The following is a 14,078-nucleotide window of genomic DNA, read 5'->3' on the forward strand; positions in this document are numbered from 1 at the left end:
TATGGTGGTGCACACCCATATTTTCAGCTACTCGAGAGGCTGACGCAGGAGGATCACTTGAGCCCAGGAGGTGGAGATTTCAGTGAGCCGAGATCATGCCACTGCACTCCAGCCTGGGTGACAGAGTAAGACTCCATCTCAAAAAAAATTAATATTTAAAAATAAATATAAATGGATGGCTGTGTCTGTACAGAACATGTACAGAATTTTTTTCATCATTATTTCCTATACAATACAGTATCACAACTATTACCATAACATTTACATTGTATTAGGTATTATAAGTAATCTAGAGATGATTTAAAGTATATGGAACAAAGCATGCATGTTATATGCAAATACTATGCCATTTTATATTAGGAACTTGAGCATATGTGGATCTAGGTGTCCGAGGGGAGTCTTGGAACCAATTCCCCAGGGATCTCTAGAGATAACTGCAACGTATGGACTTCACACTTTTACTTTAAAAAGGTTTTAAACCATCTCCCCATATATTCAGAAACCAAAATACACCAATTCCAACACTAGCAATAACTTCTCCTACTGTCATCACCGTTTCATGTTCATTCAGCCACTGAGGACATTTTCTAACCTTCTCTAAAGACTTCTTAAGAGTATTAAATAACTTATTGCTTGAATTTAAATAGCTCACTGACTCAAGATGGAAATTTTAAAGACACTTTTGTGAGGTTTCCACAAATAAAAGGCAACAACTAGAGCTAAAGTACCCAAGAAAGAGTGATCACCCATGCCCACACAAGACAGAGAGTAACACTTATAAATACAATCACAATCTTAGAAGTGCATGCAGAGAAAGAATTTGCCTTTATTGTGATAGGATTAAATGTGTAAGTCACATTACTCAGGAGTTGTTTCATTTCTGGCCAGGATTCTAACAATCTTCCTCAGGGAGATGCGGGGCCTTAGTCATTCATGAGTCACAAACGAAGTGATTAGACAGGTATAACCAGGGCACACCATCAAGCTGAAGCACGTTACATCAAAAAGAAAGGAAAAAAAACCAAACAAACTGTAATTCTAACACCAATGTGGAGCGATACACTTACTCAAAGAAAAAAAATATAGTAAAGATTAAATAAAGAAAATATACCAAAACTCAGCACCAGACTTATCTCAAAGTGCCCAGTCTCTAATTAATATAGTATTCTGGGTTTAGGGAACTCTCTAAAAGTAACGACTACCTTTAAGCAAACACCAGTCTTTCCCCATGGTCAGAAGCTTTCTGGTCATGTGTCCTGGTCTCATTGGATTAGCACCATCTTTTTATATCAAGGAAAATACCCCATCACACGACGAGATGTCCCTACAACAAAAATCAACCTCCCACCTGTTGCTGTTTCCTTATTTGCAGAGTACCAGCTAATGCTAATCCAGTTTTTTTCCTCTTTCTGTGTCCTAGACCCCCTGCCAAGATCTTAAGTAAAAGGAAGCCTCCAAATGGCTTTACACCTTACCTGATCCCAGCCGATTCATGTTATTTGGCTTGATTATGCATCTTAGCCAACTCGAAAAGCCCTTTCAAGCAAGACAGAAAGGCTTTGCATATGGAGATTCTTTCCCCAGCTCTGCTGTCCCTTTCCTGCTGGTCTACCTATATTATTCATACCTTGCCTCTCTTGTTGCTTTCTAACTAGCAAGGCCATGTTTTTACTTTTTTTTTTTTTTTTTTTTTTTTGAGATGGAGTTTCATTCTTGTTGTGCAGGCTGGAGTGCAATGGCATGATCTCAGCTCACTGCAACTTCCGCCTCCCGGGTTCAAGTGATTCTCCTGCCTCAGTCTCCCTAGTAGCTGGGATTACAGGCGGATGCCACAACGCACAGATAATTTTTGTATTTTTAGTAGAGATGGAGTTTCACCATGGTAGTCAAGGCTGGTTTCAAACTCCTGACCTCAGGTGATCCGCCTGCCTCAGCCTCCCAAAGCACTGGGATTACAGGTGTGAGCCACCGCGCCCGGCGCATTTTTACTTTTTTGAGAAGTTTAACCATTTGTCTTCAATATATGCTGGTACTGTCTTATAAAAATGATAATCTGCATTAAAGATACCATATTTCTCAACTTTTTTTTACTCTTTATCAAACTCTTAATTGCATAGACGACTCTACAATTAGAAAGCTCAAACTGCACAACTTAAAACAGCATTTACATAGAATGAAAACTGAGAATAGGAAAAAAACAAAGTACACAGGTAGACCCTAAAGTCTTCAGCCTGCCACCTGCCCAGCTGGAACTACTGCATATGGTGGTAGAAGCCACAATAGCCTCAAGTTAATTCCAGACTCTACTCTTCCTTTTTTTTTTTTTCCCTAGGATGACACTAGTATAGGAAGATGCACTCTAACTCATAGCCATAGGGCATGCTGCATAAATTGCATACCTCTTTAAACTGTTTACTGAGGTTAATCTCAAAAGATAAAAATCCTGAGCCGTCAAATCACTGTCAGGCGATTGCGACAAACTTAGCAGTGGAAAGGAAAAGGAACACAAAATCTGAAGTTTAACTTACATAAATTGTACCTTGTCTTTAAAAGATATTATGGTGTTTTATTGCCTTTAAAAGGTTGACGCATGGGCTTTCATGTTATCTCCAATTTGACAGATTTGTCCTGAGAGGTCCTGTGTTGATTATATTCAGGCCCAAAGCCTCCTTGCATGGTGGTTTCGGAGTTACACTGGCTAGGTGCTCTAGGACCCCACATTCTGGCAGCACAGTGATCTGGAGAATGCAGCCCGATTCCTGACAGACAGGAAGAAACCCCATCACAGAAGGGCTCAGCGAGAAGCCACTGAGGCCTTTTAATCAAGAAAGGCTCACGACACTAATGATGTTTATAAAGGAACACTCTGGGCTGGGCCAGGTGTGGTGGCTCTCGCCTGTAATCTCAGCCTTTTGGACAGCTGAGGTGAGCAGATTACTTGAGGTCAGGAGTTCGAGACCAGCCTGGCCAACATGGTGAAACCCCGTCTCTACTAAAAATACAAAAATTAGCCAGGCATGGTGGTGTGCGTTTGTGATCCCAGCTACTCGGGAGGCTGAGGCAAGAGGATCGCTTGAGTTCAGGAGGCAGAGGTTGCAGTGAGCCAAGATCGTGCTGCTGCACTCCAGCCTGGGCAACAGAGCAAGACTCTTGTCTCAGTAAATAAACAAACAAAGGAACACTTTGTTGTGTGGAGAATAACAGAAGGGAGAGGCAAGTGTGGAAGCAAGAACTAGCGGGGAGGTAACTGCAAAAACCCTGGGGAGCCATGTTTGGATAAGAGAGGCAATGACAGAGGGGACATCAAAGGTTAAGGCTTTGAGAGGGATGAACTTTTGTTAAATCAGAACCAGAGCCAAGACTCTCATGGATGACAAACCTGCCCACCCTCCTTGGGTCTTCAGTTTGCAACAATGTATCGCTATTAGGTTTTCTTAAATGTTACTTTAGAGAAGAAAAAAAATCCTTCTCCATCTCCCCTGTGGGTTCTCTAGCTGGGGCCCTAGAAATTAAACTGGCAAAAGACAGGTTAATATGACCAAAAAAAAAAAAAAGTTTCCTTACACAAGTAAGTGTGGAAGTTTCATAAACAAATCAGACTCTAGGACAAGTCCAGATGATTGAGACTTTTTTTTTTTTTTTTTTTTGAGACAGAGTCTCACTCTGTTGCCCAGGATGGAGTGCAGTGGTGCGACCTTGGCTCACTGCAACCTCTGCCTCCCAGATTCAAGCAATTCTCCTGCCTCAGCCTCCCAAGTAGCTGGAATTAGAGGCGCCTGCCACCACACCCGGCTAATTTTTGTATTTTTAGTAGAGATGAGGTTTCACCATGTTGGTCAGGCTGGTCTTGAACTCCTGACCTCAGGTGATCCACCTGCCTCGGCCTCCCAAAGTGCTGGGATGACAGACGTGAGCCACCACACCCAGCGATTAAGACTTACATACAAATTTCAGGCTAAAGAAAAAGGGGTTTAAGGTTTCTGGGGACGAGTCACAGCAAGGGAAGGGAAGAGATGGGGAGGAAAGGTATGGTAAATAAGGGGCTGTCTTGGTATGCAGTTAAGTCCCTCTCAGGTGAAAAGAGCTATCTTGAAGAGATGCCTATACAAATGGGAATTTTATTTATAAATGTACATTTCCTTTATAATACAATAAATTTATACTTCTTTGGCAGTTAGGGTGAGGTAGAACTTTTCAAAGATCCAGGGGTTCTCAACGGCCTTTAGCTCAAAATAAGCCAAATGCCAAGTACAGGAAAGAATTATTTCAAGCGCAAAGAAGCAAAGATAAACCCTTGTACCTTTTGCATAATTAATTAATTAACTGGAATAGATTTTACAAAGAGAACTTTAGCTAAAAATCCCAAAATCAGACAAGTTACCCAAAGACAGTCAAAAGAACGTACTCCATCTATGTAGCGAAATAGTGAGAAGACCCAGGGGAAAAGGGGAAAAGTCTGCAGAGCCTGGTGATAGCTGGTTGTCCAACGCAGAATTTCAGTTCAGGCATATTTTGGGGTGGCATTTTCCAGTACCCTTCGCTAGAGACCCACATTCACTTGAGCATCCAAGTGTGAGCTGTATTCAGAGTGGCATCAATGGATGTAAAATATCATATACAGTTTTAAAGTCTAATATCTTGGTGGCTGTAATAAGTTTCAAAATCCATAAAGCTCTTTCCCCTTGACCTCCCTGTCCCTTGACCTCTCCCTGAATGATCCTGACCTCCCTGCTACATTAGCCAGGCACTCTCCCACCTTGTCACTGTGAATAAAGACACTCTCTCCTCACTCCCATCTTTTCAGCTTGCTCCCTCCAGTTATCAGAGGCTCTTGTTAACAGAGACTCTCTATTCCCATGAGATGAGAGACAGAAGGAAGGAAGGGAGGGAGGGAGGGAAGGAAAGAAAGAATGAAGAAAGAAAGTAAAAAAGAAAACTAAAAGAATTCATTTAACCAGCCTGACCAACATGGAGAAACTCTGTCTCTACTAAAAATACAAAATTAGCTGGGCATGGTAGACTATGCCTGTAACCCCAGCTGCTCGGGAGGCTGAGGCAGGACAATGGCTTGAACCCGGGAGGCAGAGGTTGCGGTGAGCTGAGATCACACCATTGCACTCCAGTCTGGGCAACAAGAGCTAAACTCTGTCTCAAATAATAATAATAATTCAATATTTACTAGGCATCTTTTATCTGGTAGGCACTGGACTTACAGGAGTGAACAAAACAAAACAACAGATAACCATCCCTGCCCTCAGTGAGGTTACATATGAAAAATGTCAGTCAACAGTGCTATGGAGAAAAAAAATAAAAGCAAAAGAGGAAGGGTGGGCCAGAAATGGTGGCTCACGCCTGTAATCCCAGCACTTTGGGAGGCTGAGGTGGGTGGATTGTTGGAGGCCTGATGTTTGGAGATCAGTCTGGACGATATGATGAAACCCCATCTCTATTAAATATACAAAAATTAGCCAGGTGTGGTGGCGCACACCTGTAATTCTAGCTACTTGGGAGGCTGAGGCACAAGAATTGCTTGAACCCGGGAGGCAGAGATTGCAGTGAGCCAAGATCACACCAATGCACTCCAACCTGGGTAACAGAGGTGGCCACAGAAGGCCTTTCCAATGAGACCCTCGAGCAGAGATCTGAGGGTGGCCTTCTGGAGGAGCAGTATACGTCCAAGTGCTCGTCTAAGGAACAGCAAAGAGGCCAGTGAGGCTGAAGCAGAATAAGGGAGGGTAAGAGAGCAGGAACTCAGGTTGTATCTACCACTGACCACAGGAAGGACTTTGGCTCTGATCTAAATGACACTGGAAGGCACAGGAGAGTTCTGAGCGAAGAAATGATATCATCTATGTTTAAAGCAGGGGTGTCCAATTTTTGGCTTCCCTGGGCCACACTGGAAGAATTGTCTTGGGCCACATATAAAATACACTAACATGAATGATAGCTGATGAGCTAAAAAAATCACATAATGTTTTAAGGAAGTTTACTCATTTGTGTTGGGCTGCATTCAAAGCCACCCTGAGCCACATGCAGGTTGGATAAGCTTGGTTTAAAGGATCACTCTGACTTTGGTCACGGGTATGGACAATGCAGGGAGACCACATAAGAGTCCACCGTAATAATATCAAGAGCCAAGATGAGGACACTGTCCTGCACCCCTCCCTCCGTAGCCTATGAGAGCTCCCTGAAGCCTATTTATCTGTGCATGTTCTGCAAAATCGCCTGTCCCAAACAATTCTATTTCCAGACCTCCTCTAACACTGCCCAAACTGGGAAAACAAGGCCAAAAATAAATGACAGTGGTTTAGCTTCAGGCCCACAGGAACTGAATAACTCATTTACATTTAAGACGGGACTGACAGAGAAGCCTCTATGAATTTAAATAAAAGGAGTAGTGACTGGGGCTAGAAGACATAGGGAGGAGGACAGTGGCAGAAGCTCTGGGGAAGTCATCACCCTTTCTCTTCTCCCTTTGCAAGGCTGACTCCACCAAATTGGCACTGTGGGAAGATTAGCAGCAGTGAGGTGGGTGATTAGAAAATTTTGGAATCCTTAGCCCCCAGGGGGAAACAAGAAGAACAGGCAAAACCAAGTTGAGTGTTAGATTCACCCAAAACCACACAACACTGTGCCTACAACCCAGTTCTTCTCCTCCATGAGTCTAGTACATGTTGACTACATAAAGATCAATATCCCTGCTCCCTTCCGGTTTATACTTCAATCATCAGAATTGCAACAAAAATTATGGACAGAGGCCAGGCGCGGCGGCTCACGCCTGTAATCCCAACACTTTGAGGGACCAAGTTGGGTGTATCACGAGGTCAGGAGATCGAGACCATCCTGGCTAACACGGTGAAACCCGTCTCTACTAAAAATACAGCTGGGCGTGGTGGCAGGCGCCTGTAGTCCCAGCTGCTGGGGAGGCTGAGGCAGGAGAATGGTGTGAACCCAGGAGGTGGAGGATGCAGTGAGCCAAGATCATTCCACTGCACTCCAGCCTGGGCAACAGAGCAAGATTCCGTCCCCCCAAAAAAAAAAAAAAATATGAACAGAAAATTAGATGTGAGCAGCAGCATTACTTCTCAAAATTCTGAGACCTACAGTAAAAAACATCATGATCCAGCATACAGAGATAGAAAAGAAGGAGCACGTAATGTGTGTATACTCCAAAATCATAGAAGGGCTCATTAATTATCGCAAGGGATCCTGTCTCTAATCCATGGGTACAGTTACCATCTCAGACCAGATAATGGCTGATTATAAACACAGTATTTCTTCATTGCTAGTATGACTAACATAAATATGGATCTCAAATCTTTTTCTCACTGTGAATTCAATTAACAGATACCAAAATTATAATATCAGGATGTAGTTGAAGCTACTCAGCTAATAAAATGATCCTGGTTTCTCACCAGAGCCTAATAAACAGAAGCTCACATATGCATTATTTGTTTTGGAAACACTGACAGGGTTTCATTTGAGAAAAAAATGGGAGCTTTAAAAAATTCCTAAATACTACCAATTTCATTTATTTCCCATAAGAGACTGAATCCAAATTGGCAAATACAGTCAGGTCCTCTATAATGTTTAAACTCTAAGGCAATACTAATCTTTTCAGACTTAGCATTTGGTAAGTCACAAATTTTTATTAAACATAAAAAGCTCAAAAGCAACTCTAGGCCGGGCGGGGTGGCTCACACCTGTATTCCCAGCATTTGGGGAGGCCGAGGAGGGTGGATCACCTAAGGTCAGGAGTTCGAGATCAGCCTGACCAACATGGCAAAACCCCGTCTCTACTAACAACATAAAAAATTAGCTGGGCGTGGTGGCACATGCCTGTAATTCCTGCTACTCAGGAGGCTGAGGAAGGAGAATTTCTTGAACCCAGGAAGCGGAGGTTGCAATCAGCCGAGATTGTACCACTGTACCCCAGTCTGGGCAACAGAGCAAGACTCCATCTCAAAAAAAAAAAAAAAAGAACTCTAACAGAACGTCCAGTGTCCAGATCTTAGCTTCTAATACCATTCTAAAGCAAAATAACCCCAGTGCCTTGGAGAAATGGATCATTCCAAGGTTGGGACATGGAAAATACAAAATAAGCCTGAGCATTTTCTGATGCCAGAAGTCAGCAAATGCATTAAAAAAGAAAAAGACTCCGGGCATGGTGGCTCACACCTGTAATCCCAGCACTTTGGGAGACTGAAGCGGGCAGATCACTTGAGGCTAGGAGTTTGAGACCAGCCTGACCAGATGGAAAACCCCGTCTCTACTGAAAAACACAAAAAGTAGCCAGGTGTGGTGTTACATACCTGTAATCCCAGCTACTTGGTAGGCTGAGGCACAAGAATCGCTAGAGCCTGGGAGACGGAGGGTGCAATGAGCCAAGATAATGCCACTCCACTCCAGTCTGGGCAACAAAGACTCCATCTCAAAAAACAAAAAAAAAAAGAAGAAGAAAGAAAAAGCAAGTGTATGTCAAAGTGGCACAGGCACCAGCCTGAAAAAGGTCCCAGTGGTGAAAGCCAGAACAATTTGAGCAGCAGATGAAACACTGATAATATTGGATTATACGCCATGTAACAAAACAAATATCCATGAGCCCGTACTGATACAAATAACTGAATCAATGAACAGGAGAGAAGGGTCAACTCTTCCCTACAGAAGGGAATTTTAATTAAACAATGTAGAAGGGCTGGGCACAGTGGCTCACGCCTGTAATCCCAACACTTTGGGAGGCCGAGGCGGGTGGATCACAAGGTCAGGAGTTCGAGACCAACCTGGCCAATACGGTGAAACCCCGTTTCTACTAAAAATACAAAAATTAGCCAGGCATGGCGACATGTGCCTGTAATCCCAGCCACTTGGAAGGCTGAGGCAAGAGAATTGCTGAACCCAGGGAGACGGAAGTTGCAGTGAGCCTAAATCGTGCCACTGCACTCCAGCCCGGGTGACAAAGTGAGACTCCATCTCAAAAAAAAAAAAAAAAAAAACCACGTAGAAGGAAGAAAATAGGGGTTTTGTTTAACCATTGGGAAAAAAAAAAACTAAACAACATGTTCCACAAATGGATGCTTAAATTAATGAATAAAAGTTTAAGGAGAAATGGTAGTTCAAGTTTCTCTCCCAAGATCTCAAATACAAAGGGAACCTGGCAAACAGATTAACATCATAGGTAATAAGAAGTATCGGCTAGGGCACGGTGGCTCATGCCTGTAATCCCAGCACTTTGGGAGGCCAAGGCACGAAGATCACTAGAGGTCAGGAGTTTGAGACCAGCCTGGCCAACATGAAACCCATCTCTACTAAAAATATAAAGAATTAGCTGGGTGTGGTGGCAGGCACCTGTAATCCCAGCTACTCAGGAGTCTGAGGCAGGAGAATCACTGGAACCTGGGAGGCAAAGGTTGCAGTGAGCCGCGATCGAGCCACTGAACTCCAGTCTGGGCAATAAAGCATGATTCAGTCTCAAAAAAAAAAAAAAAAAAAAAGTACTGACATCACGTACCCAATATGACATACTGAGATGGAAACTTTACTTCTCTGACATTTTTCCCCAAAATGTAGAACATTCATCTAAACATGACAGTAAACATCAAACAAATACAAATTGAGGGGCATTCTACAAATTAACTGACCGGGTCTTCTTCCCTAGTGTCAAGGTCCATGAAAAAACAATGAAAGGCTGAGGAACTGTCACAGATCAGAGAAAATTAAGGATATTTAGCAGTTAAATGCAAAGTGAGATCATCGATTGGATCCTGGGCAAAAAAAAAGACAGTGGAAAGACAAGTGAAATCCAAATAAGTCTGTAGTTTAGTTTATTATATTATAGTGGCAGGCCCATGTTACTAGTTTTGGCCCTTGTTATGCATGATATTATGGGAACTCTCTGTACTATTTTTTGCAAATTTTCAGTAACTCTCAAATTATGTCACAATTAAAAGTTATTATAAGACAAATAATAAAATAATCAACATCTCTCAATGTTTATAACAGAAGTGTAATGTTAGGACTTAACATGCCATCTTTGTCATTGAAACCTTCCTCACCAAGATCTATACAATCCAGTCAATGCTGTACTCTGAAAGCACTGTTTTGTAAAGAATATCAATCAAAAACATCTCTTCCTTACTACTCTGGTATATTTATTTATGACTAGCTGAAATTCAAATAATAAGAGAGTTGTAAGATCCTCCTAAAAACCAAGCTTTAGGGGATATCTCTAGGACTGAGAGGGGAGTAAGAACACTCAACTATCCACAGAAAATTACAAAAAGGAGTTCAATAATTCTTTAGCAAACCATCCAAAGCTTTAAAGGGACTGAGCAATAATTTGTCATTTACCTATTCCCAGAAGATAAAGGGAATAGGTAAACGACAATATATTGGTATACTCCTTTAAAATATTAACATTAACAAATGTTTCCTCCCCCTGTAGTAACTTCCGTGCTCAGTGGGTCTTCATCCTTCCAATATCAACTTTAGCTTCATACATTGGAGAAAGGCCAAGAGGTTTACCAACCCACACTTAACACACTATGAGAGCCGGAATCAGCTTGCACCAGAGCATCATTTTCTGAAAAACCACTTTGAATTATCAGTTTTAAACTGCATACCTACTTTCAAATGAAACTGTGAGAGGCTAAAAAACTCAGTCATCTCGTTTCAACGGTTATCTATTTTCTAACAAATATATATATACAACGCCTACCCACCTTTCCAGACACACACTCTAAGCGCAATTGGCTTTTACCATTTACTCACTCAGCTTAATCGAGCTCGGTCTTAACCAAGGGCTCAGGATCTCAGGATGTGCGGGCTCAGAGGCAGAGCTTTAACACTTATTGATGTAAATGTTGGGATGAGTCAGCCGGACCTTCCAAACAAACCCTAAGGCAGCAGTTTCCGCTTAACAAGGCCACCGAGCTTGGGCACGGTGCGTTGCCAAATCCTCCCCAGCTCCTCTCCAGGCTGCCTCCTTGCCGCGTCTCTCAATCTCAGTGGGAGTGGCGGGCACTGCCTCTTCCCTCCTGCACGCCCGGAACCGTTTGTGTGGGCACAGCACACAGCCCGCGCGCTGCACAGCCCCTTCGCCGGACCACACCCGGTGCGCCTCAGCGCTCCCCTCGTGCGGCGGGCGGCGCAGGAGGCGCTGCAGCTCCAGGTCACGATAGCAGCCGGCGGTTGGCGGCCTCGGGAGACCCGGACCTCGAGAGAACGAGCTCAGGCAGTGCAGACGCGAACTTCCTATCCCGCGCCTCGGGCTATGAAGGGCCAGAGCTGAGCGCTGTGGCCCCTCCCTAGCGTCCCGGGTTTCCCTGGGTCGGGGTTCGCGGGCGGGGATGAGGCGCGGTCCAGTCTGCCGGGCCGCGATAAGCGCCCTGGGACCCGGCTGAAAGCGCCCACGTATCCCGCGGCGCTGAGCCGCCAGCTGGACGGGAACCACCGCCCTCCCGCGGGGCTAGGGTCACCCTGCCGGGACACGCATGGAAAAGCCAAACACTCCCGCCTCCGAGATCGAACGAATGGACCGGGGTGATTTAACTACGAGAATCACCGGGCGCTCTTCGGGCTGATCAATACCTCGTCTGACCTAGATGGGTTTGGTCGCCGCCACTGGCCGGAGCGCCGAAGCACCGGGGACGCTGACACACAGGTTGTCCAGTCACAAGCGCTGCTCGCCCCCAGAGCAAGTTAAATGGGTGGTTTCTGGTGAATGGGCTTCTGAGAAAGTGGATGCTTGCGCCCCAGGGCCTTAAAAAATCAGATCAGGAACTGAATCTAACCCGGGGAGGGAAAGGGGAGAAACTTACTGAATGAAAATATTACCATAGTTTAAATGTTACTCTTTATACTCCTGTGACTGACATACTTCTGTGCAATATTCTGATGGTGTGGAAAGGCTGGAAAGTGATTGCGTATGTTCAGGAAACGGGCCATCAGGCTGTGTGAGTGTAGCCGTCCCAACATCTATCTGCTGCGTCTGCCCTAGGAAATTAGTACCTGCATGCGGATATTTCCTGGTTTGCATTTACAAACAAAAATCATAATATCATTTAAGTTGTTTCAATCAACACTAGGAATAACTATTAATGGTTCACTCAATGCAGGAAAGTTTTAGCTAGGAAGCCTATATAAGAAAATTGACTCACATTTTAAAAAATTACTAAGTAATTTTTTTAAAAAATATTTAAAAATACCATACCGCATGCTTTTTAGAAGAACTTTAAGGTATATATTCATGGTGCGCCCAAACATTTGGGTAAAATTATTCTTTTGAATTAATTTCTGTCAGTTTCAGGACCCTTAAAGACCCATATAGAAATATATATTAGTCATACTTCATTTTAAGACAAAATTAAGGCCAGCGCGGCGGCTCATTCCTGTAATCCCAGCACTTTGGGAGGCTGACACAGGCAGATCGCTTGAGGCCAGGAGTTCGAGACCAGCCTGGCCAACATGGTGAAACCCTGCCTCTACTAAAAATACAAAAGTTAGCTGGGTGTGGTGGCGAGGCTGTAATTCCAGCTACTCGCGAGGCTAAGGAACGAGAAGCGCTTGAACATAGGAGGCAGAGGATGCAATGACCCGAGATCCCACCACCGCACTCCATCCTGGGCCACAGAGTGAAACTGTCTCAAGAAAAAAAACAAAAACAAAAACAAAAAAACCGAAGATAGTTTTCAGACCTGGCAGTTAAGGACTGTTTGCAGAAACTGAAAAATCTCCAAAGAATAAATTTTATTTTAATTTTCTTTTTAGTTCACCCAGATAAGTGAAAAGAATAAAATTTTATGATACCAGAAAAAATGAAAACATTTCAAGCAAGATCTGAAGGCACTACAGGAGGCGACTGAACAAAAATGGAGAACACACACATGAAACTGCTGTGCACATTTTTAAAAACGGATACTTAGTTGAATATAGCATTTTGTAATTATGCAAAATAAAAACAAATCAAAACCCTGTACATAGAGACCAGGCACGGTGGCTCACGCCTGTAATCCTAGCACTTTGGGAGGCCGAGGCGTGTGGTCACCTGATGTCAGGAGTTCGAGACCAGCGTGGCCAACACGGTGAAACCCTTCTCTACTAAAAATACAAAAATTAGACCGGGCGCTGTGGCTCACGCCTGTAATCCCAGCACTTTGGGAGGCCGAGTCGGGCAGATCACCTGAGGTCAGAAGATCAAGACCATCCTGGCTAACACGGTGAAACCCCGCCTCTACTAAACACACACACACACACACACACACAAATTAGCCAGGCGTGATGGCGGGCGCCTGTAGTCCCAGCTACTCAGGAGGCTGAGGCTGGAGAATGGCGTGAACCCGGGAGGCAGAGCTTGCGGTGAGCTGAGATCGCGCCACTGCACTCCAGCCTGGGTGACAGAGCGAGACTGTCTCAAAAACAAAAAAAAAAAACAAAAAAAAAATTAGCCGGGCATGGTGGCACATGCCTGTAATCCCAGCTACCCAGGAGGCTGAGGCAGGAGGATCGCTGGAGCCAGGGAGGTGGAGGCTGCAGTGAGCCAAGATCATGCCACTGCCAAGATCATGTCAATGCCTGTCACTGGGTGACAATGCAAGACTCCATGTCAAGAAAACAAACAAAAAAACCTATACATAGAAAATTTCTGGGCAAGGAGTGGCGGCTCACTCCTGTAATCCCAACACTTTGGGAGGCAGAGGCGAAATAATTGCTTGAGCCCAGGTGTTCAAGACCAGCCTGGGCAACATAGTGAGACCCTATCTCTATTAAAAAAAAAAATTTTTTTTAATTACACTGGGTGTGGTGGCTCACACCTGTAATCCCAGCACTTTGGGAGGAGACCAGAGGATTGCTTGAGCCCAAGAATTCGAGACCAGCCTAGGCAACACAGGGAGTCCTTGTCTCTACAAAAAATTTTTTAAAATTTAGCTGGATGTGATGGCACATACCTGTGGACCTAGCTATTTGGGGGGCTGAGGTGGAAGGATTGCTTGAGCCCAGGGGTTCAAGGCTGCAGTGAACCATGATCAGAGTGAGACCCTACTCTTAAAAAAAAAAAAGAAAGAAAATAGCAGGAAAGTGTT

General features: G+C 44.1%; 1 protein-coding gene across 5 annotated transcripts in view; it reads right to left on the bottom strand.

The window, feature by feature from the left end:
- The window catches only part of ABCG2 (ATP binding cassette subfamily G member 2 (JR blood group)), a 144,046-nt gene that overhangs the window by 50,905 nt on the left and 79,063 nt on the right, over positions 1-14,078 (bottom strand). Inside the window, exons 1-2 of one of the 5 annotated variants that reach the window (XM_073017475.1) lie at positions 10,768-11,451; positions 8,313-8,430 (exon numbers count right to left, since the gene is read on the bottom strand). The exons of 2 other annotated variants lie outside the window; for them this stretch is intronic. The gene's annotated coding sequence lies outside the window, so the exon portion shown is untranslated. Of the gene's footprint in view, positions 1-8,312; positions 8,431-10,718; positions 11,452-14,078 lie in introns of those variants that run through there. 2 more of the 5 variants (XM_007999214.3, XM_007999212.3) reach the window with 2 other exon arrangements.

Source organism: Chlorocebus sabaeus, chromosome 7 (assembly GCF_047675955.1).
Source record: "Chlorocebus sabaeus isolate Y175 chromosome 7, mChlSab1.0.hap1, whole genome shotgun sequence".
NCBI classification, from domain to species: domain Eukaryota; kingdom Metazoa; phylum Chordata; class Mammalia; order Primates; family Cercopithecidae; genus Chlorocebus; species Chlorocebus sabaeus.